This window comes from Crocuta crocuta, unplaced genomic scaffold, assembly GCF_008692635.1.
Source record: "Crocuta crocuta isolate KB4526 unplaced genomic scaffold, BGI_CrCroc_1.0 scaffold30, whole genome shotgun sequence".
Classification (NCBI taxonomy): domain Eukaryota; kingdom Metazoa; phylum Chordata; class Mammalia; order Carnivora; family Hyaenidae; genus Crocuta; species Crocuta crocuta.
The window spans coordinates 6,903,144-6,929,079 of NW_027528345.1; the positions used below are offsets into that span (position 1 = coordinate 6,903,144).

Genomic DNA, 25,936 nt, shown 5'->3' on the forward strand with positions numbered 1-25,936 from the left:
ATAAACTTAAGATAATACATTATACAATATTAGAAAGTGATAAATGCTATGGAGAAAATGTGGTGTAAAAAGTGGTAGGAAACATGGGAAGGGGGTCCGCTGTTTTATAGAGCAGTCAGAGAAAACTCTCAGTAGAACAGAAGAAGCTAACTGGACAAAGAGTGAGGTAATCAAGTCAGAGAGGAAGAGAAGACATGAAACACTAAGAGCCTGGTAGACCATAAGTACTATGGATTTTACTATGACTGAGAAGGGAAGCCATTTGAAAAGAGAAGTGACTTGATTTGACAGGTTTCATCAGGATCACTCTGGCTGCTGAGTGTTAAACATCATAGGTAAACAGAAGTCATAGACTTTTTAGGAAATTTTGCAAGTAAGAGATGATAGTGTTGTTTTCATATTTGTAAAATTTCACGTACCTAAGTACTACAAAGCAAAGTCACAACTTTAAGACCACAATGACAACGCAAAGATGAATCTTGGGAAAGCCAGATTTTAACTCTGAGCTCTACTCAGTACTAATACCAGTTAGTACAATCCAGATGCAAGCTAAGGTGCAAAGCTATTCATTTATTCTTTCAGACAGAGAGCATAATTAAGAATTTAGGTTTTAAGCCTCTTTATTTCACTGGGCAAGGTAAGTCAAGATCCAATCAACATCACTAAAAGACAAGGATAGATGGTGGCAGAGATTCCTAATGGGAAGTTACAGTGAAAATTATTCTCAGATTGACTCTTTTTATTACCTCTACATCAGCCAGTCTCTTTAGTTAGGGTTTACAACTACATCTCTCACTGGTGTACCTAAAAACTAAAAAGCTCAGTGTTAAGTCAATGACTAGTATAATGCTGTACTCTCCTACTACTAAAACATGCTACTAATGGTGAATCAACAACATCGTGTAACTGCACTGTTTGATCCTATCTCTAATTAACAGCACAGCTTTTCAGGAAAAATGCCTAACCACACTGCCTAGTGCCCAAAAAATAATGGGGAAGCTTAGTGATCCCTGAAGAATTTCTATCTTATCTCGCGGACTCCACTAACACCACATAAAGACACACCTCAAAAATCACCCTTAAGATTTTCTCCATGATACGTTTCAGGCAGCATATTTACAAACAATTTTCTATTTTTTTCCTACAGTTTTATGCCCCCATGACCTACTGAGAAATGTCTTTATAATGTGAGTACACTAGGAGTAAGCAAACATCCAAATCTTAGCCCACCAAAAATATTAAAACGTACTCAAATTCTCAGGCAAAAAGGTCACCCTCTGAAGTAAAACTGAATGATTATTAATATATTTGCAAGCACTGGAAAATAGTATAATGAAAAAGTGCAGCCACAGTATGAATTACAAATTTGAAAAACCCATATTGCATAAACACAATACGAAGTAAATTCAGATAATCTTTAAGAAGAGAATGAAACAAAAGAAATCCAAAGACAATTTCAAAATTTCATCTGCTCAATAAATTAAAACAACAAAAAAATAAAAGTCCCACAAGCGTTTTACTGCAGTTCTTAACCAACAGCAAAAAGGTGAGATGATTAAGCTAACTGCCAAAAAAATAGGAGAAAGCAATGGTCTGGAAAGAGACTTGATTCTTACCAAAACTTTCATACAGTTACCAATAAAATACAAAAACAGCAGTTATTTAAGAATGCTTTGCCTTCAATATTCTGCTGAGATAAGCAGTCATATGTCTGAATTAACTTTTAAAATGAAAAATACATCTATTAATACGCCTTTAACAAAACTCAATGGAAATTCACAAATTGGAAAAATTTAACATCAGCATCTACTAGCCAAACATGAAAAACTTTTTGATCAGTTTTTGCTTAAATATCTTAGTTCACTGATAGTAGGGTAAAAGATGTTAATTAAAACGCAATCCAAAATTAGTGATAATCACTCAACTCGTAGACGCTGTCAGAAATACTCTACAGAAAAACGCTGGGGTTCTTTTACAACTCACAACATTTGAATCTGGGACTGTTTTAATCAACTAATTAAACCAGGGGCTTACTTTTAAAAACAATTTTTCAAAATGTATCTGGGTGCCAAGTCAGCCAGCAATCTGCAAGAAATGTCTTTGATGGTTCAAAATTCCTAGGTGTGAGGAAGAGCGACTCATTAAGCTAAGTTTAGATCCGGCCCTTTTGTGGTCAGCCCAGGAAACGGGTGTAAAGATTGGGGGTGGGAGAACAGCTCGAAATTCAGGACGTGGGGCAAACGCCGATGCCTGGCAGCACCGGCTCTTCCCTATTCGCGCACTGAGAGGTCACGACGTAGTAAAGTTTGGTTTCACAAGCGGGCTTGGACACTACTGACAAAAGCAAAGTCTTCCAAGTAAAGCGAACTTGGGGGGCCGGGGAGCGCCCGGAAGACCAGCAAGACACGTTTTCACTGCAGGGAGGGGGTGCCTGTGTGGCGACGCGGTCGCGGAACNGGCCTCCCCGCCGCAGCTTCCCCCGCCTCGAGAGGCAGCTCCAACTTTCCTCCAAGCGCAGGACGCCGCCTGGGCCGCGCGCAATTCCGAAACTTTGTCCGCCCTCCCGTCGCCCCGGGCCCGCTCCTCCGCTCTGCGCCGGCCTGGAACGGCCCCCACTTCGCCCCGCCAGCTGCCTGAGCCCATCCGCCCCCGGGGTCGGCCCGTGTTTACCTCAGGCCGAGGTCGAGGCGCTTGCTCCGGCGGCGGCGGCGGTGGCGGCCCCACTGCAGGTCCCTAGGTCCCAGTTACTACGCCAAGTTCCCCAACATGGACTCCTTCGTCCGCTTTGAGTTGTTCCGGGGGCGTCTGGGGCGCAGGCTCCACCGGCTGNCGCTACGGTGACGACGGCGGCAGCAGCGGCCGCCGCACTCGCCCTACTCGCTTGCTGGGCCCTGCGCGTACCTCTGCAGCGCTCAACCGGACCACTGGGGGGCGCTGGCAAACCACCCTTAGCGACGAGGAACGTGGCGGGCGGAGTGACGTCACGCGGCCCGTGAGCGGGAGGGAGGACGGCAGCGAGTGGCGCGGGCTTCTGGGAAACGTCTTTCGCAGGCTGTCATTCTCCCACTCGGCGGTTGTGCGCAGGCGCCGTGTGTAAGGCGCTAGAGTTGGCGCTGCTTTGGCGGCGCAGCCGGCTAAGTTGCCGTGGATAATGAAGGAGACCCTTGGGGACCTGGACGTGAGATGGTTTGCGTGGCTTTTGCTACCCTATCTTTATGGTAATCTGATATTGAAGAATGTTATTGTGTTGTTTGGCGCTGGATTGAGTTTTCACCCAGCACCGTTGCCCACCTGAAATACATCCCACAGGGAGGCTGAAGTGCCCGTAATTTGTAAGCCCACCTCTTTTTTTCGTCCTGGCGGGCATTTAAAAAATGCCTAGGGGAGAGGTTTTCCCTGTAGCTCATCAAGCCTAGGATATCCCCTTGTCCTAATTCCCACAACAAAAAATTTAAAACTTGATTGTGATTAGAGGACCTCCACTTTGTGGTCAGGCAATGACGTGATCATTCAATAATTTGTCGGGACCTGCGTGCCGTGGAACACGTGTGCCTTGTTTATTTCCTATCGGGTCGTTGGATCCTTTGTTTTTACCTCAGAAACACCTTTATACTTTTTCAAAGCCACTGACTTCCACCTCATAGTTTGGCGTACAGTTTCTGCACGCCCCTGACTGCTCTTCCCGCGCCGGCGTCCAGCCCTCGTCTTCCAGGTGGCCCTTCCAGTCCGGGGCCGCACCGTCGCCCAGCTAACAGCTCCCGCGGGAGGCAGCCCTGGCCCGGGGCCGCCCGGCCAACATGGCTTACCCCAGGTCCCAGGCACGTCCATCCTCGCGGCTCGCACCTTCCTCTGCAGCCTGACACCCTCCCCTTTCTTTTCTGTGCGCGGTGCGCTCCCCTAACCACGCCAAGCCTTGCCCAGAATGACGACCCTCCCCGCTTCGTCGATACCCCGCCGGCTTGCCACGTCTCCGCCGCCCTCGCCCAAACCAGGCCGGTTGCCCGCCCCCAACTCCCCGAACTGTGAGGTCGCTTCTATGGCACCCTCATCCTATGTATGCATCGTGTCCGGTCTGCTCCGTGTCGGCCCCACACTGCCAATGTCTTACTACTTTCATAACAACAGCTCCTGGCACAGTGCCTGTTACTCGATAAGAACTTGGTAACTGTTGCTGGAGGAATATATGAATAGCAACCTTGTCTCTGTTTCAAAGTCTTTGGAGTTTTACAATTGTACGAGGTTTGGGGATTTAGATGGGCTTCGCTGTGTTTGGGAAATTTGAGGGAACTGTGATCTAGAGGAGTTAAAATGTTTTTTTTTTTTTCTGATGGAACAAAATTTTTATCAAACGCCTTTCCCTGTCACTGTTCCACAAGCACTGTGATGAGCCATTCATCAGAATAAGGGTGTAGCTTTGTCATGTACATATGCGCATCTTCAACGAGAGAATGCAGCCCCCCAGGAATGTAACTTCAGATGGAGACTAATGGGGCAGCATTCTTCTGTGGGTATTTTATATGAAAATCTATTTATTTGTTAACAGTGTTCGTCCTTACATTTAATTAAAGGTCAAATGGTAATACCTGCCAATAGAAAACTGTAATTTTAAAAAAACAATAACTATACATTTAAGCAAAACTAAACAATATGAATCGGTTTTTCCCCCCTTCTGGGGCCATTTCCTCTTTATCATTTTATTTTCATCGTAAGTGTACTCTTTAATCCTCACCCACCTCCCCTCTGGTAACAATCAGTTCTCTATAGTTAAGAGTCTGTTTCATGGTTTGTCTCTCTTTATAATCTGCTCCTTTGTTTTGTTTTTTAAATTCTACATTTGAGTGAGATCAAATAGTATTTGTCTTTCTCTGACAGACTTATTCCACTCAACTTTATATTCTCTAGCTCTGTCCATGTTGTTACACATGGCAAGATTTCATTCTTTTTTTATCGTTGAATAATATTCCGTCGTATATATGTACCATATTTTCTTTATCTATTCATCCATCAGTAGGACACTTAGGCTACTTCCAGAGTTTGGCTATGGTAATGATGCTGCAATAAACATAGGGGTGCATGTATCCCTTTAAATTAGTGTTTTTGTATTTGGGGGGTAAATACCCATTAGTGCAATTACCAGATTGTAGGGTAGTTCCGTTTTTAATTTTTGAGTAAGCTCCATACTGAACAACATGAACCTTTTGATCTATTTATTCTCTGGCAGATAATTAATTTCCACTCTTTTACAGTTGGCCTCTTAGGTATTATGCCAGCATGTTTTTAGAGAAAAATACTCGTAATGCTAACATATGAGTGGTTTCTCCTTTCATATGCAAATAGAAAAGAGGATGGTGGTTTGTAATAGGCCATCTCTTGCCTCCCCAGGGAGAAGACTATGTGTATTCCTGTACATGCAGCATCCTTCTAATTATGTTTGCATGTGACAATTTGTTACTCTCTCTGTGATTTCAATATATTTTATTTACAATATAATAAAGAGATACAGAGTTTTAAATAAATGATGAACTATAAAATGAAGGAGTAAAGATTGATATACCAACCATCACTGTCAACGTTTAAAATTTGATTATAACCATAAATAACACAAATGATACGCATCATAAAACAGCCTTCAACTGAATGCCCAAATGGCTTGTTGTATTTTACCTGGCACTTAAAATATCAAACATGTCACACAGCAACAGAAACCCACACTGGCATCTTTAAAAATAAAGGGTAATCAGTGTATTGATTTTGACAGAGTTTTAACAGAGATAACTTCTATAATTAATTTAACTGCTATAAGTTGAATGCAAAATAAAATTGAAATTAAGAAGTGGAATCACTGTGTAAAGACACTGAATTTAGATGGAAACATGACTCCAATATGGACTCTCACTTGATACCTTTGCAGTTTTGAACATATTGCCTAAGGTTTTTGGTCCTCCTTTTCATATCTATTACAGTGGAGATTTTTATTTTAATGGTCTCTGTGGCATTTTTATAACAGGAGTGTTTGAATTCTAAGGGTGTACAGTTTAAGACTCTTATGAGGAAAAAAAGAATATGTATATATACGGTATCTTTATAAGGAATGAAAAATATATGCTATGGGGGAAAGTTTATAGGAATTAAGGAAAAAAAAGCCAAATGGTTTATCCCTTTTTTTCACAACTGCGAAGAATTTTAATCAAGATGATACTGATTACCCATTTTCTACATGGAATTAAATTTATTTCAGCACTAATCAGTCGGGTGTCTACTGTGTCAGAGGTGCTGTGAAGTGGTTATTGAATGAATGACCCCATGTCATTCTCAGAGATAGTTTAGTTGGTACAGATAAGACAAGTACAAAAACAAGCTTAAGAAAGAATATGTGTCATAAAAGGAATAAAAAGAAAAGGGCTGGGTGGGAAAGAGTGTCAAATGAGGGAGAGAATACAAAAAGGACCAAGGACAATTTCATAAAAGACCAAATCTGAACAAAAATATAGTCCGATATTATTCCATATTGAAAACTCCAGTTTCTCTCAGGTTGGTCTCCCATTTCCCACAGCACCTCTTACCATTTTTTGCCACTCCCCTCAGGTCTCAACCTCACACTCATTGCTGTGGAGCCCCTCAACCTGGAGCCCAGCAAAAGATCTCACCATAGCCTTTAACTTCGTCACCTTCTTTCCCTATCCCTACAAAGTCTGCCTCTAACACACACACTTGTTTTCCTCAACAACAGAGGAAGTGCTAGCTGCTGCTTAATGCTTAGCTTTCTACTTGTGCTGTAGATCTGTCTTTCCCAGACTTTGGGATTTATAGACCATTAACTTTTCTAACAGGAACTGACAGAGCTGCAAACTTTTAATCTTGATAAATAACAGTATACATTTTCAAAGTCCTCCCATCTCTTATCACCCTGATTTCCTTTTTAAAACAAGCACTTTCAACACTAAAGAACTAAATTTTTATGAACTGGGTTTTTTTTGTTTTGTTTTGTTTTTTGGGGTTTTTGTGTTTTTTGTTTTGTTTTGTTGCATTTCCCTGTGAACAGGAAAGCTATTACAGCCTTGCTACTTTTGGGACTCTGCTCTGAAATGGATCCTCTCCATCCCCTCAGGGCCCACCCTATGGGTTACTCTATCTTCAATATTTTGAATCTCTTCTTTACCCAAGATGAATTTATCTTTCTTGTCTCTAAATCTAAAAATAGTTTATATCTAAGACTACTTCCTCATTTCACTTTCTACTCATTTAAAAGGTAATAAGCATTCATTTTAACAATTCAGACAACACAGAAGTATAACAGTATATTCAGAAGCAAATAAAGAAAAGGATAGTTTACTCTCCCCATCCCAATCCTCGGTAATATCAATATTAAAAGATTAATGATTTGGGGTGCCTGGGTGGCTCAGTCACTTAAGCATCCAACTCTTAGTTTCAGCCTAGGTCATGATCTTAGGGTTCAGTTCATGGGATTGAACCCCACATGGGGCTCTGTTCTGACAGTGTGGAACTTGCTTGGGATTCTTTCTCTTCCTCTCTCTGTCCTACCCCCTCATTTTCTCTCACAAAGTAAATAAACTTAAAAAAATTAATGTTTCTCTCCATACTTTTCCAATGGTTACAGAAACACAAATAAATAGAAGTTTTGATTTTTATAAATAATGAATCACATTATATTTTTCTGCACCTTTTACTTACTGAAAAGTTTATCATGGATACTCTGACCTAGCTCATTCTTTTACTAGCTGCACAATAAACTATTAATGTACCATAATTTTTTAAGCCATTCCTTTATTGCTAAATAATGTAGATTTGTCCAGATTTTGTACCATTATAAACAATGCTAGAGTGAGTATCCTTATACATGTATCTCTTTTAAACTGTGCAATTTCTTTCTACAGAATCAAATCCTTAAAGTGAGATTGTTGAGACAAAAGATATGTGCACATTTTGATAGATATTGTTTGTAGAGGATATATGTACATTTGTTTGCTTGTTTTGACACCCAGCATCCATCTCCTCTTTTTCTGCTAACAGCACCTCATTTTCTTTAGATGAATTAGTCTTCCTCTGTTAATCTGTAGAGCTACAAATAGCACAGACTCCTCCATTGGCTTTTCTATTTGGTCAATAAGAGCATAATATCATACTAGCTATAATATTCTATAGTTCAGGGATGAGCACATGACTCAATTCAGGACAATAAGAATTAGATCAAGGACTTCTCTGCTAGACTTGTTGCTCTAAGAATATAAGCTCTATTCATGAAGAGAGACCTTTACTGAAAATGATTTCCACTCAGGATGACAGAACTAAGACATGGAAAGAAACTAGATTCTAATGATAACATTTAAGAAAATTCCATCTATCTATGTCTAGATGTTGAGTTATGTGACTCTATAAATAACTGAGGAGGGAGGGTGAGTTGGGTTTTCTCATACTTGGGACCAAAGGTGTCTGAGTGAGACACTGCCAGATTACCTCTAGAATTACTGCAGTTTATATGCCGATCAAAAGGCAAAAGAATGTCTAGATGCATGAATCTTACATTTTTGTCAGTGTAATGCACATTAAATGCTATCTCACTGTTATTTCAGTTAGTGTTTCCCTAACTACTGATATGGCTGAACTTTTTTTCTCCGTATTTTTGGGTTGTGTATGTAGCCTTTGTATGTTTTCATACTGTTTGTCTTCATCTTTTTCTGATCTTTTTATAAGATATTTCTTTGTGTCAGAGCTCTTAACTCTTGGTGTTCCATATATGTAGGTACTATTTTTTATCATAATCATCTTTTGACTTTGTTCATGGTGGCTTTTGTCATACAAAAGTCATAGTTGTTATACTGTCAAACCTGTCCATTCACTCTTAAGCCCAGAACAATTAGGCTTATGTCACCACCACTCCATTGAAACTGCTCTTGGAAAAAGTCACCAGTGACCTCATATTTGCAAGGTGCGACAAACTGCTTTTAGTCCTCAGAAACCAGTTGTTCTCTTGTATTAACTGCCTAGTGTGTACCAGGCTCTGTGCTAGGTATAGGTGGTATAAATAAAATATTGTTCTTGCCCTTAAAGACTTTACAATTTAATGCAACAGTGAAAAATGAAATATTTCAATATGTAATTTGTGCTGATGTTGAGTTTGTGTTATGGGCTGAATTGTGTCCCTCCAAAGTTCATGTATTTAGATCCTAATCCCCAGCACTTAAGAATGTAATTGTAGATGTCTGCTGGGTGATCAGAAAGAATCTCAGGCTCTCTCACTCTCTCTCTTGCCAACCGTCCATCCTTCAGGGACCCCTGGACCTGCTGGATCCGGCCTCCGACAAGTGGTGACCCAACAGCAGACCTAAAGGGCTACCTCAAGAAAAAGCCAAAGTACACATGGTGGAGAGTCCCAAATATCACTACGAGTAGGAAAATAAAATAACCAAGGTCTCAACAAGAAAGACCAAGAGATACCATTCAAAAAACACTCTCTGAAAGGATACACCCTGGACAGTCAAAGGGTCTTCTTGGGTACAGCAGCACTCACAGGTGCAGAGAGCATAACAAATCTTTAAAACTAACAAGAGACAGAAAGCCAACTAAAATGATGAAAGAAAGAGCTCTTCTCCAAAGAAATTCCAAGAAGAATTGACAGCTAATGACCTGCTCAAAACAGATATAAGCAGCATAACTGGACACGATTTTAGAACAATAATCATAAAATTAATAGCTGGGCTTGAAAAAAGCATAGGGGACATCAAAGAAACTATGGCTACAAGCAACATGGAGCATAAAAATAGGCGTGATGAATTTAAAATTGCGATAAATGAGATACATAATAAATTGGAGGCATCCAAACCACAAATTGAAGAGGCAGAAAGGAGAATAACTGATTTAGAAGACACCATTATAGAAAAAGAGGAAACCGAGAAAAAAAGACAAACTGATCCAGGAACATGAAAGAAGAGTTTGAGAGCTCAGCGATACGGTCAAACACAACAATATCCGTATCATAGGAATCCTACAAGAGGAAGAGAGAAGAAAAGGTGCTGAAGGAGTCCTGGAACAAATTATAGCAGAGACTTCCCCAATCTAGGGAAGGAAGTAAACGTTGAAATACAAGAGGCACAGAGGACTCCCCTCAGACGTAATTTCAATTGATCTTCTGCGCGGCATATCATAGTAAAAATGGCAAAATATAAGGACAAAGAGAGAATTTTGAAAGCAGCTAGGGAAAAGGGCCCTAACNACATAATAATTACAGGATCTATCCATCAGGGAGAACTAACAATCATAATTGTCTATCCACCGATTATGGGAGCACCTAAATACTTAAAACAATCACAAACAGAAACAAGCTAATAGATAAGAATGTGCTAATAGTAGGGGACTTTGATACTCCACTTACAGCAATGGATAGGTCAACCAGACAGAAACTCTCTAAAGAAATAATGGACCTAAAAGACACATTGGACCAGATGNAGAGGAACTTAACGAGGGAGAAGAAGGGGGGAAATGGTGGGGGAGAGGGAGAGAGGCAAACCATGAGAGACTCTTGAATGATGAAAACAAACTGAGGACTGATGGGTGTGTGTGCGGGGGGGAGATGGGCATGGAGGAGGGCACTTGTGGGGATGAGCACTGGGTGTTATATGGAAGCCAACTTAACAATAAACTACTTGTAAAAATATAAAATAAAATAAAAATTTAAAAAAAAGAATGTAATCGTATTAGGAGACAAGGGCTTTAAAGAGGTGGTTAAGTTAAAATAAAGTCCTTAGGGTAGGCCCTAATTCAGTACAACTGGTTCCCTATAACCAGAGGAGATTAGGACATAGATATGTGTGCAGGCAGATGGAAAACCATGCAAAGGCAGAAGATGATCATCTAAGCCAATGAGAAAGGCCTCAGGAAAAACAGCCCTGCCAACCTCTTAATCTCAGACTTCTAGCCTTCAGAACTGAGAGAAAATAGAGTTCTCTTCTTTAAGCACCCTGTGCTGTGATACCCTGTGCTATGGGTACAGCAAATGAATATAGTTTGTCTCCACAACATCCCTTCCATCCCTCCCCATCCATGCGTTTTTAAAAGGCAAAGATTAAAACACACCAACAATTCCAGGAATGAACTCTGATTATTGTAAACCACTCAAGGTAACCCCCATACCTCTTGCCACAGTAAGTGGCTTAGGAAACCCAGACTTTGACCAATCTGTGTCTCTGAGCCTTGAATTGCTAGTGACTCTGAGAAAGATGTTTTTCCTTATTCTTTAAATAAAGCTACTAAAAGCCTGTTCTTTTTTCATTTGGATGATGAGGGCTGAGAATATAAACCCTGGAATTACTGCAGCTACAGTCATTGTGAACAAAGCTAGCTTTAGAATAATGCTAATTCTGTGGAAGGCAGAGCAGAGAAATGGAGCAAAACTGGGTCCTTGACATCATTAATCCACTGAATCAATCCTTATACCTGTGCAGCTAATAAATCCTCTATGTTATTTAATAAATTTTGATGTATTACAAAAGGTCTTAAGAGTTATAAGATACACAGGGAAGGGGAACTTAGCACAGGTCACATTCCCTAGGAAACACACTTTGAGATGAAGCCTCAGGTACAAAAATTTCATCGGGGAGTACTCTTGGGAACCACCTGTGTAAAGAGCAAAAGACGTAAGATTGAACAGAGGAAAAAGTTGAATTGTGATGCAGTCCAGCAAAGACCTAAGCCTTTCCTACAGAGAGTTTTGAGGACTTTATGCTTACCTCAGTGACCAGTCATTTTGTCTTAGCCTAGAAAAGTAACCCTCTTAAGCCAAAGGTAAGTTCTGAAGTAGGATTCAGTTGAAATCTATCATCCTCCAATACTTCTAGGAGCTGGTAGAATGATTTCAGTCCTGGATGGGGAGATCTCTGCAGTGTGCCATGATATCCATGACTATCCACACCTTTATATATATAGCAGGTTCTAGGAGAAGCTCTTCCAAAGTTCTATTGGATCTTTTCCTGAAGAATTTACTAGAAAAAGTGTTGGTGGGATTAATTACAGCCCTTGAAGCTGCTCTTGGGGCCATAATTGAAGCTGATCATCTCTTTCCTCTGTCATCCATTCTAGATTCCCTTCACCCTCTGCTTGTCAAGGTAGTTTATTTAGTGCAATGACCTAGATCCTCTTCCCTCAGAGGACAGCCCTTCATCATCAGGTCCTTCTTAAGTTGTGGCAGTTACACTTGTCCATGTACTATCTAAATTGGTCAAGTAGAAACCAAGACACCCAAATGGATTACCTGAGTATCAAATGTACTCTTTCCTGCTCTATTGCATAACAGCTGTCCTACTGAAGACCAGGGTCAATTATCTTTTCCTGCTGGTTTCTTGGAATGAAGATCCTAAAGTGACCAGGCAGTAGCTGGGGTTTAATGAGACTCTTCCTGAGGTTACCCAAACCTCTAACCACTGTGGAAAGGTTAAAAAAAATCCCCAAATGGATCTCTGGTAATTAGTGTACAGAAATATTCTTTCTTGTATGCTTCAGCTACTGGACATCCATGTAGTCTCCCTATTGGGAACCCTGTACCATATAATGAATATCAATTTAAAGTTTACCTTGAGTCCTGGAGGATGATGTCCCTCCTCATAAGGTATCCTTTGCAACCTAGCACCTTAGCTGAATCTTCCACAGGTCATTCCAGGGCTCTATCAGTCTAGCCGTTTGTCCAGATGGTTTAGTTTAATAAAAGATCAGTAGATTCCATAATCTAACACTTTAAATTCTCAGTGGTACTGACAGACACTTCAGGCAGGAGGTCTAGCTTGGAATATGTTTATGTTCCAGTCAAGATAGATTGATACCACTTCCAGGGTTGGACAATTCCAGTGTAGACAATTTGCCACCTAGTACCTGGTAGGTATTCTAAAGGGATGGTACCATATTGTGGGCCAACCATTGATTGGTCTTTGTTGCTGGAAAGTCAGATATTTGACAGTGACAGTAGATATATAAGCCTTGGTAAGTGGGAGCACATGCTTTTGGGCCCATGTATAATCTCCATTCCTGTCCCCATTCTTATCGTGTGCCTGTGGGAAAAACACTGGTGTAGGTAATGACAGAGACTGGGTGTTGTTATCTGGACAAGTTATTGTTTCTTGTAGTTGTTTAGTCCCTCTTCTGTGACGGATGCTCTCTGTTGGGCATTAACACATGAAACAAAGATCTTTACATCTCATATCCACTTTTATAGATTCATCCATATGCCTCATTCCCAGACCTCTTTTTCTCTTGTCTTTCTCCCTCCAGACTGACCAAGCAGAAAAACCTTTTGCCAGCATTGACAACTTTCCACTCAAAGTAAACTACCAGATGCACAAGTCAAAACTCTGACCAGTGAGAGATATTCTCTTCACTGCTGTTTTCAGGGCCACTCCTAAGTGGCTGTCTGTGGTACTTGGACGTTGAGACTGCCGTGTTTAGGTCCCCTACATCCTAGGGTACCAATAGAAGAAGGGAAAACCAAGCATGAGAAATAAAGTCTTTATTGGATCCAAACCAGGATTTCAGGGTCTTGAGGCCCTCTTTGTATTTGTCAGTTGTTGGTTTTTTTCCCACATTCTTCTTGGCCTGTTTCTGCTGCCTCATGAGCTACTACTTCTTTCTGTAATGGAACTTGGCCTTCTCCTTTCTCTTCTCCTCTAGGATGGCTATCATGGCCTGTATTTCCAGGAAAACTTGCAAGCCAGGTGCCCCTGGTATGCAAACTTCCCAGTGGGCTTCAGATGCACAACCTTAGGGTAGTAAAAACCACCGTCTAGTTTTTCTTCTCATGAGGTAGGGGTGATGGGAGCAGAAGTGGGATCCTGTCAAATACCCTGAGACAGTCCTGGGTGGATGGACCTTTCTTGGTCTTGAGTAGCAAAATGCCTTGTATCATTCTGCCAAAAGATATACTAGGGGACTGGAAGAGGTAGGGTCCACAGGATGAGTTGGTGTTCATGCATTTGTGGAAGAAGACCAAGGACCGCAACTTGTTTTTGCAGAAATTGCTAGAAATGTGGATGCCTTCACAGTGCATGACCACCAACTTCCTGCCTGGCTGTATTACATAGCCATCAGGCTCACTTGACAACACAAGAGATGGCCTTGGCTATCCATGTAACACAACTAGCCCCAGTACCATCTTTGGCATCTTCCTGGGAAAGACCAGTAACTATTCAACCAAAGAAACTATTCAACGAAAGATAAGACTCCAATGGTGCCCGGGTGGCATCCAACTCCTGATCTCAGTTCATGATCTCATGGTTTCTGGGTTCAAGCCCCATGCTGGGCTCTGCGCTGAGTGTGGAGCCTGCTTGGGATTCTTTCTCTTTTTCTCTGCCCCTTCCCTGCTCATTCCCTCTCTCTCTCTCTCTCTCTCTCTCAAAATAAATAAAAGATAAACTTAAAAAAAAAAAGATTTTTTTTTTTGCAGACAACAGGACCTCACTTCAGAACCCTAGGGATCTATGTTGTGATTCTCCCATTGGGACTTGCCATAAACTTTTAAATTTCTGTATAGACAAGAAAGTTCAAATATGCAAACACCTAAGAAGAAAAGCAAAAACCCTTATAAATCTCATCATTAGAGACAATTCTTATTATCAACATCCTAGTGAACATCTTTTTTAGAACTTTTTCTATTTATTTACATAATTAAAACTACAACAGATTGCTGTTGTAAAATCTGCTTTTGATTCAACAATGTCAGTAAATCTAGATATACATCATTCCATTGTTTGGATATGTGATAAATCGCTTAACTAGCTTGCTGTAGCTAATGAGTTCTAACTGGATGGTACTGCCCTCTAGAGTATGTTTTGTGTCTAGAGTACTTACATATTGAAATACATATATTGTTACTAATTGCTTTCCTTTTATTTCTCTTTAATATTGCAGTTAGGTATATTTTGTTGTAGGTATCGATGACTTTCATTTCAGGACTGTAAAGGAAGTATTAAAAATATTTATTATAAAAAGGGGACTGAGTTGGCTAGGGTTGAGAAGCATTGTTTGTAGATGGACATTCCAATTTTCAATATTACAAAGCATGCACTAATGAACTTCTATATGCCTTCATCCTTTGGAGTAGTTTTGCCACATTAAAGGGTATGCATGTTTAAAATTTTGACACATTGCACTAATTTACTGTATGCCAACAGGAGATGAGAGTGCCAGTTCCCTCATATACTACCCACCAACAGCAGTGTAATCCTGATGTCTGTAGAGGTTACTCTTCCCATAAGGGCTATATAAAATTTTCTTAAAATTCATATTTTAAGGGTACCTGGATGACTCTGTTGGTTGAGCGTCCATCTCTTGATTTCAGCTCAGGTCATGATCTCGCAGTTTGTGGGTTCGAGCTCCACATCTGGCTGTGAGCTGACAGCACTCAGAATGCTTGGATTTCTCTCCTCTCTCTTCCCTTCCCCAGCTCATGCTGGTGTGTCTGCTTTCAACCACTGTCTCTCTCAAAATAAATAAATAAACTTAAATTTAAAAAAACTCATTTTATGCTCTAGGATAAACCTAGAATCTTCCTCATGATTCTGAAAGTTCTAGAAACTTACTTTGTTCCTAGTCACTTCTAGTTTTAATTTCTCAACTAACTTCTCTTTCTCTTCTCTGTTTGTTTGTTTGTATGTAAAAGCTATATTGAGATATACTTCACACACCATGCAATTCACCCATTTAAAGTATATAGTATAGGGGCGCCTGGGTGGCTTAGTCGGTTAAGCGTCCGACTTTCGCTTAGGTCATGATCTCGCGGTTCGTGGGTTCAAGCCCACGGGCTCTCTGCTGACTGCCAGCTCAGAGCCTGGAGCCTGTTTCAGAGTCTGTGACTCCCTCTCTCTCTGACCCTCCCCTGCTCACGCTGTCTCTCTCTCTCTCTCTCTCTCCTAGAAATAAATAAAACATTAAAAAAATTTAAGAAAAAAAAGTATACAGTATAATGGTTTTTGGTATATTCATGGGGTTATGCAAGCATCCCTGCAATCAGTGTTTTAAGAACATTGTTTTTTCATCACTCACTTCCCCCAAATCCTATACCCACTAGCAGTACTCCTCAGCTCACCAGTCCCCCAGCCCCAATCCTCTAGCCCTAGGCAACCACTAATCTACTTTCTGCCTCTATGGACTTGCCTATTCTGGATATTTCATATAAATGGAATCATAAAAAATGTGGGCTTGTGACTGGCTTTCACTTAGCATAATGTTTTCAAGATTCATTCATGTTCTAGCATGTAACAGTACTTCTTTTGTTCGTCTAAAATTTATTTTGTTGAATGATATTGTCATACAGATATGCCACATTTTATTTATCTATTCATCAATTGATGGGTATTTTGGTTGTATCCACTTTTTGGCTACTATGAATGGTTTTGTTATGAATATTCATGTACAAGTTTTTATGTGAACATATGTTTTTACTTCTCTTGGATAGATACTTATATGTGCAATTGCTGGGTCCATATGGTAACTCTGTTTAACCATTTGAAGAACTGCCAAACTCTTTCCCAAAGAAACTGCACCATTGTACATTCCCATCAGCAGTGCATGAGGGTTCCAATTTCTCCACACACTCAACAACACTTGTAACTCTGTGCTTTTGATTACAGCTATTCTATCCAGTATGAATTTGTATCTCATTGTGATTTTAATTTACCTTTCTCTGACAGATGATGATGCTGAACATCTTTTCATGTACCAGTTTGTCTGTATATCTTTGGAGAAGTGTCCATTAAATCATTTCCCCATTTTTAATTGGGCTATTTTTCTATTATTGAGTTGTAAGTTCTTTATGGATTCTAAATACAAGTCCTTAATCTTTTATCATATATTTGCTTTGTAGTATTCTAAATACAAGTCCTTAATCTTTTATCATATATTTGCTTTGTAGTATTCTAAATACAAGTCCTTAATCTTTTATCATATATTTGCTTTGTAGTATTCTAAATACAAGTCCTTAATCTTTTATCATATATTTGCTTTGTAAATATTTTTCCCACTCTATGAATTATCTTCACTTTCTTTTTTATAGTTTATTTGTCTTGAGGGGGGGAAGGGACAGAGAGAAAGGGAAAGAGAGAATCTTAAGCAGGCACTGTCACCATGGAGCCTGATGTAGGGCTCCATCCCATGAACCATAAAATCCTGGCCTAAGCTGAAATCAGGAGCTGGACACTTAACCGACTGAGCCACCCAAGCATCCCTTATCTTTTCTTTCTTGATGGTGTTCTTTGAAGAACAAATTTTTTTTATTTTGATGATGTCCAATTTATCTATTTTTTCTTTTGTTGCTTATGCTTTGGTGTTCTAAACAATTGTCTAATCTAGTATCACCAAGATATATGCCTATACTTTCCTGCAAGAGTTTAATAATTTTACCTCATACATTTGGGACTTTGATCCATTAATTTTTGTATGTATATATGCATAAATTTTATGTATATACAACTTCAGTCTTTTGCATGTGGATATCCAGTTGTCCCAATACCATTTACTGAAAAGACTTCCTTTCTTCTTTAAATTGTCATGGCATCCTTGTTGAAAACCAATTGACCACAAATGTGCAGGTTTATTTCTGAACTCCTTAACTCTATTCCATTGATCTTATGACTGTTCATGTTTTGTCTTGATTACAAATAGCTCTGTAGTAAGTTTTGAAATTGGAAAGTGTGGGTCCTTCCACTTTGTTCTTTTGCAGAATTACTTTGGTTATTCTGGTTCTCTTGAATTTTCTTATGAATTTTAGGAACAGTGTGTCAATTTCTGCAAAAAAGGCAGTTGGGATTTTGATAGCAATCAGGCTAAATCTATTGATCAGTTTGGGGACTATTGCTGTCTTAACAGTATTAAGTTTTCCATTCCAGTACATAAGATGCCTTTCCATTTATTTCGATCTTTAATTTTTTCAACATTGTTTTTGTAGTTTCCAGAGTGTAGGTTTTGCCTTTTTTTTGTTGTTAAATTTATTCCAATTGTATTCTTTCTGATGCTATTGCAAATGGAATTGTTTTCTTTCATTTTCAGTTTGTTCATTACAGGTGTATGAAATACAATTGGTTTTTGTGTATTGATCGTGTATCCTGAAGTTTTGCTGAAAACACGTATTAGTTCCAAAAGATTTTTAGTGGATTCCTTAGGATTTTCTGCATATAAGATCATAGCATCTGTGAATAGAAATAGTTTTACTTCTTCCTTTCCAATCTGTTGCCTTGTATTTCCTTTTCTAGCCTAATTGCCCTTGCTAGAATCCCCATGACACTGTTGAATAAAAGTGGTATGAGTGTACAGCCTTGTCTTGTCCTTGACTTTAGGGGGAAGGCATTCATTGTTTCATCATTAAGTATGATGTTAACTATGAGTTTTCATAGAAGTCCGTTACATTGATGAAGTTCCTTTCTATTTTTAGTTTGTTGATTGTTTTTATCATGAAGGGGTGTTGAATTTTGTCAAATACTTTTTTTTAATCTGTTTAGACAATCATGCCATTTTCTCATTTATTCTAGTGATATGGTATATGAATTGATTTCTTGGGTATTAACCAGCTTGCATTTCTAGGATAAAATCCACATGGTCATGGTATACAATCCTTTTTTGTGTGTTGCTGGATTCGTTTTACTAGTTCACCTCTGTATTTTGTAGTTTATTCTTTATCAATGTTCAGGTATTAGCCCAAATATAGGGCATAGCTGTTTCTCATTGATTTTTTTCCAAATATCACTGTAGTGATCATTTCTCATTTATTTTGGTACCTAGAATCTGAACTCTGTGAGTCTTGGTAAGGGTCAAAGTCCATTTCTCACTGTAGGAATTAAAACAATTCACTTTTGCAGCCTCCCTTGTTGCTATGGCAGAGGCATCTGATCAATTGGAGACACTTTAGTTTGTATATAATTTGGAACCTAATGACACTAAGAGGTTAAATTCTCTCAATCTTGCTCTTTCTTTCTCCACACACTGTTAAGTGTTTCCCTATCAGAACCAGATTTGGACATGACTTGGGTGTTTTTTACCAGCTGCTTAGTCCCAAGCCTAGTTCTCTAGCCCTCCTAGTGCTTTGGTGAGCTGCCCAATATCCTTCTGTTAAATCCCTTTATGATTAATTCAAACAGAGTCCACTCTTACTAACAGTAACTGGTAGTATAGGCAAGGCATTACTGTTACTTGATTTGTACTACTTATTTAGGAGATTATGATAGATATTGCATCAAAGAACCATACAGGAAATAATTTAAAATGGAATATTTGACTTCTCTTTAAAAAAAAAAAACCTTGGCCATTTCTCCTAACACAGCTCCAGCTTTCCACAAGTGCCTTATTCCATTCTCTTTATTTTTAATTCTTCCTACCACATCCCAAAATTCCTGTTCTTTTTTTTAAGTAGAGGGGCTTTTTCTAATTCTGCTTTCTTCTGCCAATCCCAAGTAAGTTTTCAAGATCTTTTTGTAAATAAAAGCAGCTTTTATTCCTAAAACAAACCAGTCTTAATTTTTTTCATTCCATCACATTGGATATTCCACGTTCTTTTGTTGTATCAAATCTGAAATGTAACAAAGCATATCACACTTGTAAAAACTTGCATTCATTGGATTATTCCATTTTTTATTAAAAACTTTTTTTAATGTTTATTTATATTTGAGAGAGATAGAGACAGAGTGTGAGTAGGGGAGGGACAGAGAGAGGGAGACACAGGCTCTGAAGCACGCTCCAGGCTCTGAGCTGTCAACATAAAGCCCAACGCGAGGCTCAAACTCAAAAAACCATAAGATCATGATCTGAGCTGATGTTGAACACTTAACCTACTGAGCCACCCAGACGCCGGGGGTATTCCATTTTTAAAAATTAATTGGAGACTAACATTTCTTTTGGAAATTGCATGTGATTTTACTTTTGTTCCCTGTTGTAATATTTGTCTTTCTCTTGTTATTTTGTAAATTTTTAAAAGTTTATTTCTTTATTTTGAGAGAGACAGCACGCATGCCTGTGCACGCACTTGCGTGGCAGATGGGCAGGGAGAGAGGGATAGAGACCACACTCAGTACAGAGCCCAGTGTGGGGCTGGAACCCATGAACCATAAGATCATGACTTAAACTGAAATTAAAAGTCACTTAACCAATAGAGCCACCCAGGCACCCTTATAAATACTTTTAAGCTCTATATACAGGGAATATTAGTACAGATCATATTTGTTGCAAATACTTTCCCCTGGTTGTTATTTGTCACCATATCATTGTTTATGATAAAGAGTTTTTTTTGTTTCACCAAGTGAAAATTTTGGTTTTATTTTTTAGGAAATAAAACCTCCAGTCTTTTCTGGTTTCTAGATTTTGTGTCATGCTCAGAAAAGCTTCTCCCACTCACTGCCTCTGGCCTCAAGATCATATAAATGTTTACCCATCTTTTCTTCTCCACCTGTAATTCATTAAAAATTAAGAAACTGAAGCCCAGATTAATAAAATGACTTGCTCATGGTCATGCAACTAATTAAAGTTAGGAATAGAAGAGAAGATGGCAGTCCTTTTCAAAGCAGTCCTACAGAGTAGCACTTTATCTAATTAAATAATACTTTTTTAATTTTAAGTAAGATTTTTACCCTTTAAAAATTTGGGCAATTTTCTAGAAGCTCGTTTAGAAACTAAAAAGAAAATACGCTCTCAAACACTTTTAACCCAAAAGACACGATGGGATTTATTGGACAAATATATACTCACCCTTCAGAAATTCCTTTTAAAAACATATGGGGAGAAAACATATGGGAAAATTTGCATCAGTTTAATAAACTAGCCACCTCTCTCAACTCTCATTTCCCTAGAGCTGTCCTATACTACAGCCAATTGAAAACAGATCATTTTTTTTTAAAGGCTATATTCTTTCTTAAAATGGTATTTGGTATACAAAAACTATTTACACACCAATTTTCAGCTGACAGCAATACTTTTGTAAGCTTCATAAATTATTTTACTGTTTATCACAATCTGTGAGGAAATCTTATATCTTATATTCTTATTTTTTTTAACTTGGCTTATTTTTTTTTTAAGTTTATTTTGAGAGAGCAAGAGAGCACATGAGAGTGGGGGAGGCACAGAGAGAGGGAGAGAAAGAGAATCCCAAGTAGGCTCTGTGCTATCAGCAAGGAATCCCACACAGGACTTGATCCTATGAACTGTGAGATCATGACCTGAGCCAAAACCAAGAGTTGGATGCCTAAACAAATGAGCCATCCAGGAGCCCCTATTATTATTTTTAACAAGTGTATTTGTGCACATCTCAAGGCAACAGAATACTAACATTCAATAGATCCACTGATTTCTGCTTTATATCATAGATTTACTTTTAAAATAATATAGCAAATTTCTGAGATGAAGTCATTCTCAGAAGAATCTATTAATATATAGGCAAGCAATAATTGGTTATTTTCCAAATTAAACATTTCCTTAGATGTATTTGGTTTCAGAGTAATTTAGTCTTTATGCTTTCTATAACAACAAAATCCTTTGTTAACATTTTTTTTTTTTTGAGAGAGAAAGCAAGCAAGGAAGTGGGGGAGGGTCAGAGGGAGAGGGAGAGAGAATCACAAGCAGGCTCCATGCTTAGAGTGGAGCCCACCTCAGGGCTTGATCTCACGACCCTAAGTTATGACCTGAGCTGAAGTCAGGAGTTGACACTGAACTGACTGAGGCCCCTAACAATAAAGACTTTTAAATAGTGTTTACTTTGATTAAGCTTTAACTTCCAAGAAACATCCTCAGAACCTGCCTTATTGGAACATACCTTCTAACAATTATGGTGAACAGTCAACAACAGAGCAGGAATGATCGATGATCACCATCTCACTTATACAATATATTTTTTCATTTATACATGTTTTCTTTGAATATTTCTTTGTATAGTATACATTGCACATAGTTACAATTTAAGTGTTCATAATTTTATTTTTCTGGTACTAGTATGTGATAAAACTATTGTTATTGCCATTTGATTGACATGAATTAAATTACCACAATATTCCTATGAGGATGTTTCCCAATTTAATCATCTATTGTTTTTCTTTCCAGCTACTAGAATATTTCAATTATGTATGTGTTGTTTCTATTACAGATACTTTAAAAAGGATTTGAGGCTATATAAAAACAATACAAAGATAATTGAAGTAGAAATAAAGAAAGCTTTGTAAAGGGTTTAGTAAATAAATATGCTAAAAACCCATGTTATTTAATTAGCTCTAAATTTCATTCCAGTATATACTTTCAAACAGCCACGTCTATCATAAGTCAACCTAAGTAGAAAAGTGTAAGCCTACAGGTACATAAGTGTGAGTCTGCAAAAATTTGGGAGTGAATATTTTTTTACAGAAATACTTCCAACTATTTTAAAAAGTAAGCTTCTTTGTTTTGTTCCAGATTTTGTATTGCCTTGGTCAGATTTTGTATTTCAGTAATGCTAGCCTCATAAAATGAGTTGAGAAGTATTTCCTTACTCTCTGAATTTTGAAAGTTTTGTATAGTGTTAGTATTACTTTTTCCTTAAATATTTCATAATATTCACCAGTGAATCCATATGAGTCTGACATTTTTTTGGAACAAAGATTTTAGATAATAGGTATAATTTCTTGGGGCACCTGGGTGGCTAAGTCAGTTAAGTGTCTGACTCTTGATATTGGCTCAGCTCATGATCTCCCAGTCATGGGAGATTCGGCACTGAGCAGAGGCTGCTTGAGATTCTGCCTCTCCTTCTCTCTCTGCCTCTCCCCTGCCTCTGTGCTCTCTCTCTTAAAATAAATAAACTAGAAAAGAAGATATAACTTCTGTTTGTCTTGTGTCAAATTTGTAAGTTGGATTTCTTAAGGAAGATGTCCATTTTGTCTAAGTTTTGAAATTATTGTCCTAATATTATTAAAAATATTCTCTTTCCTTTTTTTAGAATTTTACTTTTATTTTTTAATTTAAATTTTAGTTAGCATACAATGCAATATTGGTTTCAGGAGTAGAATTCAGTGACTCATCTCCTACATACAACACCCAGTGCTCATAACAAGTGCCCTCCTTAGTACCCATCACCCATCTAGCCCATCTCCTACCCACTTCCCTCCATCAACCCACAGTTTGTTCTCTATCATTAAGAGTTTCTTGTGGTTTGTTTCTCTCTCTTCTCCCTGCCTGCCCACTTTTTCATATGTTCATCTGGTTTTTTTTTTTTTCTTAAATTCTGCATCTGAATTAAATCATATGGCATTTGTTTTTCTCTTATTTTACTTCTGATATCTGTAAAATTTGTGGTGAGGACCCCTCTTTCATGCCTGATATTGGTAATTTGTGCTGTCTTTCTATCCTCATCAGTGCAGGTAAGACTTAAGTGATTTAACTGATCTTTTCAAAGAAAAGAATTGCATCTATGAATTTTCTCAGTTATTTTCTATTTTACTGATTTCTGCTTATTATTAATTCCTTCTTTCTACTTGAGGTTTGATTTGCTCTTTATTTATTTATTTATTTATTTATTTATTTATTTATTTTTATTATTTTTTTTTNCTTCTTGATCCATTCATCCGTTGATGGACACTTAGGCTCTTTCCATGTTTTAGCTATTGTTGAGAGTGCTGCTATGAACTGATTTGCTCTTTAAAAAAAAAAAACTTTTTGAAGAGGGATCCTTAGGTCATTGGTTTTAACTTCTCTTCTGATATAAACATTTTAAGGCTGTAAACTTTACACTGAACACTGCTTTAGCTGTATCCCACAAATTTTGATATATTGTGGTTTTAGTTTTACCAAATTCTAAATATTTTCTGATTTGTCTTTTCCTTTTCACTCATGTGTTTAAAGGGTGTTATTTAATTTCCAAATATTTGAAATTTTCTTTGATAACGTATATATCTTACTATTACTAATTCCCAGTTTCACTGTTCTCCAAGAGCATAATTTCTGTGAAGTCAATCAGACAGTATTTACTGAGGTATTTTCTACAGCCAAGTATATTTCTCTATCTTGATAAAAAGTACCATGTGTACTTGAAAAGGACATTTATTCTGCATTTGTTGAGTATAATTTTCTGTATTAGGTCAGACCATTAATCATGTGTTCGGCTCAGCCATGTTCTTACTGATATGTTACCTATTTGTTCCATGAATTGGTAAGAAAGAGGTATTAATATCTCCAAATGTATTTATGGTATTATCCTTCTTTTTAATTCTGTCAATTTTACTTAATGAATTTGAAGTTCAGTTATTGAATTATGATTGTTATGTCTTCCTATGAATTGGCCCTTTTTTATCAGTTTGAAATGTCCCCTTTTGTCTCTGGAAATACTATTTGAAGCTATTTAACATACTAATTTGGCCCTCCATCTTTCTTGTACTTACAGTTTCATTTGTATTTTTTCTAACTACTTTCAACTCATCTGTTAATTATATTTAAAGTGTCTTGTAGAGAGCATACGGTTGGGTCTTCCTTTATAAAAATCTATTCTGATAATCTTTGTCTCTAATTGGATTGTTTAGTCAATTAAAATATAATACAATTATCAATATGGTTGGATATAGTTCTACCATTTTATTATTTTGTTTACTGATTGTCTTCCCTATTTGGTTCCTCATTTCCTCCTTTCTTGATTTCTTTTGGATTATTTAATTATTTTTAAAAGTTTCATTTCATTTAATCTAGTATTTTAAAATTTTTACCTGGGCTTTATTTTATCTATTCTTGTTAGTTCCATTTTTGCATTTTTTTAGTAGTTGCTCTAGGAATTACAGTATATACCTTTAGTTTTTCACAATCTACCTTGAATTAATATTTTATCATTTCACATAAAATATTAAAACTTTGCAATTGTATTGGTCCATTTTTTGCTCCCTTATTGACCTCTTGGCTATAATTGCTATGTGTTATATTTACATATAGTGAAAATTTCATAAGAACATATTACAATTTTTGCTTTAAATTATCCTACACGTATTTTAAAGAAATTAAGAGTAAAATAGCCTTTTGTATTTATCCAGATATTTAACATTTCTAATGATCTTCATTCTTTCCTGAAGATCTAAGACACTCTGGTGCCATTTTTCTTCAGTATAAAAACCTTCCTTCAGCATTTCTCGCAGTGAAAATCTGATGGAGATTTTCTGAGTTATCTTTTATCTCTGTTAATTTTTCCTTCATTCTTGAAGGGTATTTTCACTGGATAAAGAATTCAGGTTTGATGAGTTTTTTTTATTATTAGTACTTTGTGTTCTTCCGTTGTTTCTGATGAGAAGTCAACCATTAATCGTATCATCTATATGTTATATGTCATTTTTCTCTTGCTGCTTTCAAGATTCCTCTTTATCTTTAACTATAGTTTGCCAGTTTAACTATAGTGTGCCAAGTCATTATTTTCCTCATATTTATTATCCTTGGGAATTGGGAGGTTTCTTGTATCTGTATTTTTTTATTATTTCAACAAATTGAGCACATTTTCAGACATAACTTTTTAAACTTTATTTTATGCTTCATCCTCTTTTTATTTTGCTTCTGTATATAACTTCAGTTTCTTAAATTTTGGACCATTATTATTGTCCCAAAGGTTCATGAATGTCTGTTTATTTTCTTTCAATCATTCTTTCTCTATTTTTCAGATTGTAGCATTACTACTGATTTATTTTCGGGTTTACTGATTCTTTCCCTGTTTATCACCATTCTGCTGTTAAGACCATCCAATGAATTTTTTTGCTTTAGTTATTGTTTTTTTGTGTGTTGGAGTTTCCATTTGGTTCTTTTTCATAATTTTTATTTCTTCTCTGAGGCTTTCCATTTTTAATTTATTATCATGAATTTTTCTTTACCTCATTAGGCATAGTTATAATAGCTTGATTAAGTGCTTGTCTGCTGGCTTAAATTTGCTAGTACCAACATCTGACTTATCTTTAAATTAGCCTCCATTCATTAG

The 25,936-nt window shown here is 37.6% G+C and overlaps 2 protein-coding genes and 1 pseudogene across 4 annotated transcripts in view; 1 reads left to right on the forward strand and 2 right to left on the reverse strand.

Annotated features, from left to right (window-relative positions):
- Positions 1-2,823, reverse strand: part of SCAF11 (SR-related CTD associated factor 11) — a 72,671-nt gene extending 69,848 nt beyond the window's left edge. For all 3 annotated transcript variants that reach the window (XM_077753246.1, XM_077753247.1, XM_077753245.1), the window contains exon 1: positions 2,671-2,823. The gene's annotated coding sequence lies outside the window, so the exon portion shown is untranslated. The remainder of the gene's footprint in view (positions 1-2,670) is intronic.
- Positions 2,824-3,099: 276 nt separating this feature from the next.
- Positions 3,100-25,936, forward strand: part of LOC144222953 (uncharacterized) — a 125,113-nt gene continuing 102,276 nt past the window's right edge. The window contains exon 1 of the mRNA XM_077753661.1: positions 3,100-3,218. The gene's annotated coding sequence lies outside the window, so the exon portion shown is untranslated. The remainder of the gene's footprint in view (positions 3,219-25,936) is intronic.
- On the reverse strand, positions 13,462-14,059 carry LOC144222952 (large ribosomal subunit protein uL13 pseudogene; annotated as a pseudogene).